Genomic DNA, 7,957 nt, shown 5'->3' with positions numbered 1-7,957 from the left:
GGGAAATCCAGAAGCAAGAGAGTTACCCTGCTTCTCAACAACAGCCAGGATTAAGAAGGGAGGCAGTAGGTCAATTTTCTGGGACCTTCTCCTCCTGTCCTTAGCCTCCTTATTCAATCCAGTCTCTGAGGGGACATATCCTGATCCTCTAGAAAACAATTTGTGCTGCTTTCCCCAAGGGGAAGAGAGGGGAGGGTCAATCTCTCCCCTCTTTCCATTTCTTTTAACACTTTCACACCTCTCTCTCTCTCTCTCTCTCTCTCTCTCTCTCTCTCTCTCTCTCTCTCTCTGTCTCTCCCCCCCCCCTCTTTCCCCAATGTGAGTATAAGTGACCTCATTCTCGTCCTATATTACACTACTATGATCAACTGACTATAGATGAGAGTCCCAAAACACGACTATAATGCTGTCTCCTCACTTTATTTCGTCTAGTTGCTGCTCTGTAGAATCTTCCCTCTGTTTCCCAGGACATCAGACTCTCTGAAGGACTCTTGAGACCTGGGCCAAGTACAGGGTAGTCTCAAGATACCAGGTTCTTCTTTGCCTTCAGACAAGTAAAGGCAAGAAGGAATACTGAGCATCCGAAGTGACAAGATTACACTTTTGCCGCCTCGCTGACAGCCTGAGAGCTTTATTTTGACAATTGTGCCTCCACCATTGGGAGAGAAACCAAGAATTCCACTTCCACAGTAATCCAGAAACATCAGTATTTTTTGCTGCCCGTTGGAAATTTCATTCTTGGTTGATTCTCTTCCCCAGTGGTAACCATGATAGCTGTTTCAGCCCAGTCCTTCCACATAGGAATACTTCAGCATATTGGACAGCAAACTTCTTAAAGGCAAGGATTGTCTGTTTCTCATATTTGCATCTCTGACAACTAACACACACCCCACCATGACACCTGGTATGGGAAAAGGCCTTAGTAAATTTTTGCTGAATTTAATTGAATCAAATATTACACAAAAGATAGGATGGTACATTAAAAGAATGTAGGATGTGGACCCAATAGGTCTACCTACAGTATGACTATATTCACTAACCCTCAGTTTCTCATTTAGAAAATAAGATTAATTATACTTGCATACCCAAAGCATGAATTTTATAAATATAAGATCATCATACTATGACTGGTGTGGAAACAGAAGAGAATAGGAATCAAGGAATAGGGAAACTGCCCAACAAGTCACAGATGTCAACAATGAGGTCTGTTTTCTGATGCCTTGCCAGGAGAACCACAGAAAGGGAAATATGTTGCTTTTTTTCTATCACAGCAGACATCTCTGAGGGCATCACCATGAACTCTGCCTCCCCTAAGAGGCTCTAAGTGAAGTGAGCCTTTAAGTCAATGTTAGCATTCTGAGGACAAGTTCTTCTTGGAACAAATGTCCAAAGACTCAGAACATTCCATTGTATCTTGCAGTCTCACCCGGAATCAACTCACATTAAAGCAGCCAGCATACCATCTGCAACCAATGGAATTTGACAAATACAACATTTAAGTTTTGAATTAACAACTTCTGGATCCTTCTTATTAATTTCTTCCTGTAGGTTTACCCAAATAAAACTTCACTAATATGTGCGCAACAGTCAAAACTGTTCATTAAAAAGAGAAAAAATGTTATCCTTTGAAAAAGTAATCAAATTTTGAAGCAATATGAGAAAAACATAGAAGCATGTCACAGAAATAGACCTCAAGAAGTCATTTTTCCTTACCTCTGTTCTTCAGACAGAACTTAAATAATCTCAGAAAGAAATGTCCGCCATTTTTCTCAAAGTCACTTCTTCCACTGCCTCTTCCTTTTCCCATTCATACATTTGTTCTTTATAAACCCACATCTCTTTCATGACTGTTTAACCTATTTCTAAGGATGCCTCATTTGGACATTAATAATAGCTTCATAAGAGCCAAGAAAAGAATTTCAGGAATATCAGCTATTATGTGTTCCTCAAAGCATTATCCAGTCACTGAACCTAGAAGTTCCATCGTTGGTCCAAGTACCAGAAATGAGAAAGAGAAGATATCTTTTCTAGAATTACAAGCAATATTTTGACATTCCAATAGTTTGCAAATCTTTTTTTTTTTGCATCACTGCCATATGTTTTGATTTAACTTCTTGAGGGTAAAGCAAGTAAACTTACTTAGTTCATTAAATTCTACTTCTAGAAAACCCAGATTCCATACCCTGTCTATCCCAGGGCTTTGTAGAGGAGAGTTTGCTAATGCAGATGTCAGCAACCTTGAATACATATGACATTTAAATCATGTAGCCTAAATGACTCTAAGGGGAGTTGCAAATTGTGATATTTGTTTATGATGCCCTCTTATCTTCCCTGTTTCTTGGATGACTGCCTCCTCTCTGCCCCAGCTCTTCCAGTAACCCTCTAGGAAACCATAGTCTATCCAGCAGGGTCATCTTGTCATTTATTCTGCTGCTCTATATGCAGCACCCTGAACCCATCCATTAAATCTCTTGTTCTTGCTCTGTAAATAGTAATCAAATCAACTCTTTCATGGCTACTGGAAAGGGTACAACAATCACATCCCTGGGGTTCTATTTCCTATTCTTCTGACACCTCAGATCAAAATTCCCTTCCCTAGTCATTACCCACCCCATGTGATATAACTGTGACCCTTTTAGAGTATAAGTTCCTTGAGAGCCCAGTTTCTTTGGTGTTAGTACCTCCCCTCTCCAAGATCTAACACAATGTCTGATGCTATATGTGCTTAATAAGTGTTATTCATTCATCCATTTTTCAGGTGGCTTTTCTGTTCCCTATTTTTATCATTAAGGGGCTAATTTCTGCTGAAATATTTACTAATAATTGAGCTGATAGCTCTGAAGGAAATACACACACACACACACACACACACACACACACACACACACACACAAACTCTTACCTTCCACCTTAGAATTAAAACTGTGTATTAATTCCAAGGCAAAAGAGCAGGAAGCGCTAGGCAATGGAAAATCTGGGGTTACCTAGTCAAGTGCCTGAGTTCAGATTTGAACCCAGGACCTCCCATCTCTAAGCCTGGTTGTCAGTCCTCTGAGCTACCTATCTTCTCCCAGGAAATATGTATTTTTAAGAGACTCCTTACATTTAGCCCCAGTTATGAATATAAGAAAAGGACCTTTAGCTGCAAAGTACAGAAGAGCCCAGTCCCACCTTTTTGCTGCTTTGAGCTCAAGATTCCGAAGGAATGTTTCCCAGTGTGTGAATTAAATATCTGGAGGACCTCAATTTCAGAAAGACTCGCCTTGTAGACAGGCATCATTGAGTCATGTGTTTTAATTTGCCAACGTGGCAGTACAGTTCCTGACTAGCAGAAATCCATGTATAAATATACAAAAATATTCAGTCACACTCTTTGTGGTGGCAAAAATTTGGAAAATGAGAGGATGTCCCTCAACTGGGGAACAGCTGAACAAATTGTGGCATATGTTGGTGATGGAATACTATTGTGCTCAAAGGAATTATGAACTGGAGGAATCCCATGGGAACTGCAATGACCTCCAGGAATTGGTGCAGAGTGAAAGGAGCAGAACCAGGAGAATATTATACCCAGGAACTGATACACTGTGGTACAATCAAATGTGATCAACTTTGCTACTAATAGCAATGCAATGATCCATGACAATCCTGGGGGACTTGAGGGGAAAGAATACTAATTACATTGAGAGAAAGAACTGTGGTAGTAGAAATGAGGAAGAAAAACATATGACTTATCACTCGTTTATACAGGTATAGGATGTAGGGTTTGGTTTTAAAAGATTACTCTATTACAAAAATGAATACTATGGAAATAGGTATCAAGTGGTAACACATGTACAATCCAGTGGAATTGCTTGTCAACTCTAGGAGTGGGGAGGGAAGAGAGAAAATATATTTGCTTCTACTAATCCAACCTCTCTGTGCTAAGGCTAGTTTCTTCTTCTGGAAGGCAGGGGAAATACTTGCACCAGCTAAATCAGTTTTTATGAGGACAGAGGCTTGTATACCTTAAAGTTCTACATAACTGCAATTTGCTATTCACCCATCCCCTCCTCCACTGGCAGTAGAAGCATCAGAAGCATTCTGTTTTGAAGTACTGGAAAGCTCAAATACATGCCCAAAATCATATTATTGAGACATAGACATCCCAAGGAGCTCTCCCTTTTATGAAAAAGGAGATGGACACAGTGGTTGTTTCCATAGGCATCCAAGCTGACAGCTGAGTAAATGCTATTTGCAGCAACTCATTGGCAACCATTTTGGGATGCTGATGAATGGATAAAAGGGAGAGCAAGAATCCTCTGGCCATAAGAAATTCCCACTACTGGCTGGCCAAATTTTAAAGTAGCGTGCATGGCCAAAAAAGCCAAACCTCATGTCCAGCTTCAGAGCTGAGAGTACATAAATAAGTCCTCAAGTCAATGTAGAATAGGGCAGGCATTTTTGTTTCTATATTCCTGATGCCTGGCACATAATAGACAACTAAATAAATGCTTACTGAATAGATAGAATTACATGAAATGGGATTGGATAGGATGGGAGGAATGAAGTGGGAAAAGACTGGATGTGATGGAATGAAGTCGAATAGAATAGAATGGGATGGGGTTGGATAGAATGAGATAGGATGGGATGCAATAGAGAATGGAATGGACTGAATGAGTGGAATGAAATGGGATGGAGTTGAATAGAATAGGATAGGATAGATGGGATGGAATTAAATGATTTGGAGTAGAATGGGCTGGGATGGAATGGAATGGGATGAGATGAGATGGGATGAAATAGGATCAGATGAGATTCAGTCATATGTAGTAGGGAATGGAATGGACTGAATAAGATGGAAAGGAATGGCAGGTTATAATGGAGTTTTGTACAAAAACACACAAACAGCATCTGAGAGGGAATAATATCCCAACCTAAAATGTTGCTTGAAAGGTAATTGGTTTCCCTTCCAGTAGATCTTTGATATAAGACTAGATGAGCACTCATCAGGTATATTATGGATAGGATTCTTGTCAAGAACAAAAGACGCCATGGTTCCTTCCAACACTGAGATTTGATGATTTAATAAAGTGCCTCCAGTGAGAAAATGGCCAATGGCCCAGGCACACTGCCACTAAAGGAAAACTGGGAGATGAGATGTAAAGTGTCAAAACGTCAAGTCAATCAACAAATGTAGACAGAGCTTAATAAAGTCTCTTCTCTGTCTCTATCTCTGTCTCTGTCTCTCTCTGTCTGTCTCTCTCTGTCTATCTCTCTGTCTTTCTCTGTCTCTCTCTGTCTCTCTCTCTGTCTCTCTCTCTCTGTCTCTCTCTCTGTGTGTCTCTCTGTCTGTCTGTCTGTCTGTCTGTCTCTCTCTCTCTCTTTCTTTCCTGCTCATGACTTTGTTTGGTTTCATTGGGAAACTATTCATAGAGTGATTCTGTTTCTGCTCTGGAAAAAAAAAATGTGTTCACCTGATAAGTAGTATGGGAGCAGGAGCAGGAGATGGAGATGGAGAAGGGGGAGAGTGACACTGCTCAATGTGAACATAGCCAATGAAAAAGGGACAGAAGAATAAGAACCAAAAGGACATATGTAGCCACATCACTTAGGGACTTTTTTTTTTTTGGAAAGGTAAAGCTCACATGCTTAATCATTTGTGGGAAGCAAAAGGCCTTCCTGACCCATGCAGATTATATATCAGCCAACAGCTAATCTAACTTTATAAGGACAGCAGAAGTATGTAAATGATAAGATGGAGCCAAGAATTTCTCATTCTCCAAACTTTCAAAGGACCTAGATATCCTAAAAAAAATGTATTTGGTCTCAGGGTCTAATTTCTTGTCCTCGTGATTTCTTTTCTTTTCTTTTTTTTGTTTTTTTCATGAAAAAAAAACTGAGAATGGGAGCCAAGACCATTTGATTTCACCACTCTCTTCTCTGCTCTGACTAATGGCGGAAAACCTAAGGAACCAAGGGCCCCTCCACTTCTCCTCCACTATCATTCAAGACTTTGAAGGGCTGATCTTGTAGAAAGAAGTTCTCCTATTTATTTAGCACTGCAAGGTTGGCAAAGCACTTTATACACATCATTTCATCCAGTCCTAATAACAACCCTACGAGTTAGTTATTAGAGATATTATTGTCCCTAAGGCTGGTTGTGGTGAAGAGACTTGCCCAGTATCACAAAGTTGTGCACGTGCAAGATCAGGAATATGGCCTTCCCTTATCTATGTCTCTGCTCAAAAGTAAAGGTTATGATGAAAGATTTTATTTCAGGTAGGGGTTTTGTCTCCCAGTCAGTACAACTGTGAAGGTTTTTATTCACTATTCTCTGCTTTTACAATGAGGAACCTGGAACCATTCATAGACATGATGATCATGACATCTCCCCCTCCACTTCCACATCACTCATCATTTCTGATCAATCTCTATACTTATGTTAGGAGCAAATACTCAGATATTCATAATGCTTCATGTCCTCTATTCTCTTCTTTTGTGGGGGGTCTGTGGAAGAACTCAGACAAGAATTGCAGAGATAGGGAAGGGAACAGGGAAGGTTGAGTAACAGGATGAAAAAAGAAAAATGTCTATATTAAAGAACTAATGAGGGGGAGCCAGGTAGCACAATGGATTGAGAGTCAGACCTAGAGGTGGGAGGTCCTGGGTTCAAATTTGACCTCAGACATTTCCTAGCTGTGTGACCCTGGGCAAGTCACTTAACCTCATTTACCTAGCTCTTACCACTCTTCTGTCTTGGAATCAATAGCTAGTGTTAACAGAAAAATGTGGGTTTAGTAAAAAAAGAGATAATGAAGCATATTCTTCAAGAAACCAATTTTCAAACTAGCAAAATCAAATTTTAAAAAAATGTAACAATGACAAGAAATTTGGGTCTTAAGAAGGGAACAGATTTGGGGCATTTTTCATCAGCAGTAAAGATCTGGGGGCCCCCTTTTAGTTATCAAGTAGGGAATTTTTCACTCTTTGAAGAGTGGTGAGTTGAAACCCACAATGAGTTAGTTCCTTTCTTACACACAGGAGGATGATTTGGGGCAATGTCCTGCTCTTCCTTCAGGGTTCACATTGCTATTACTTTTCACATTACTAGGGCCTCAGTCTAATGCCCAGCCTTGTTTCCATCTGGGGAGGAGTTGAGCAGATGACTCATTGTGGGTTTCAATTTCAAATCACTGATCTTGAAGAGTAAAAATTTCCCCACAGGTTTATCTGAAAAGAACAAATAATAGAGGGCAGGGAATAGGAGAACACATGCACTTATTGATCACTATGTTGAAGTTGCAACCAGACCACTGCACAACAGCTGTCAAACAATAAGCTACCAAACCACAGAAATGTCACTAGGAAACCTCGTGCAAATAGAGACAAGGAAATCTCAATAGGGAGAAAGTCACACAGCTTTAATCAATATTATTAAAATCTGGTGGCCAGAACCAATAGTGTTCTCAGATTATACACAGCTAATTTGGTTTTGGTCTATTGGGGGTGGGGGGTGGGGGGTGGGAGACAAAAATAGGATCTTTCACACACACACCAACAACAACAACACCACCACCACCACCACCACCACCACCAACAACAACAACAACAACAACAACAACAACGTAACAAAAGTAGAAAATCCAGTTTCTACCAAAAAGACCAAGAAGCAGCCATGGGTGGTGAGACAAGCATCCAAAAATTCAGGTTATTGGGTTGGTGTTGCCATTAACTAGTCCCATACTCTTGTACCTGGAGAGTAGGTCTGTTGTATATACCAGGGATTCCTACATTTGCTGCTTTGAATCGAAAAAGGACCTTAAATGACAATCATATTAACTCCCTCATTTTGTAGATGACAAAAGTGCTACACAGGATGGATAAGTGATTAGTCCAAGCTCACAGGTAGTGAGAAGCTGGGCTGAAATTGACATCCAAGTCCTCTAACTCAGAGAGTTTTTAACCCTTTCTGTGATTTTCA

At 40.2% G+C, this 7,957-nt stretch overlaps 1 long non-coding RNA gene across 1 annotated transcript in view; it reads right to left on the bottom strand.

Annotated features, from left to right (window-relative positions):
• Positions 1-348: 348 nt before the first annotated feature.
• Positions 349-7,957, bottom strand: part of LOC103099257 (uncharacterized) — a 20,421-nt gene continuing 12,812 nt past the window's right edge. Inside the window, exon 3 of the long non-coding RNA XR_008912415.1 lies at positions 349-544. This is a non-coding gene — a long non-coding RNA (uncharacterized LOC103099257). The remainder of the gene's footprint in view (positions 545-7,957) is intronic.

Source organism: Monodelphis domestica, chromosome 5 (genome assembly GCF_027887165.1).
Source record: "Monodelphis domestica isolate mMonDom1 chromosome 5, mMonDom1.pri, whole genome shotgun sequence".
NCBI lineage: Eukaryota > Metazoa > Chordata > Mammalia > Didelphimorphia > Didelphidae > Monodelphis > Monodelphis domestica.
The sequence above is the reverse complement of the archived record's forward strand: the minus strand, read 5'-3'. Positions and strand labels throughout refer to the sequence as shown.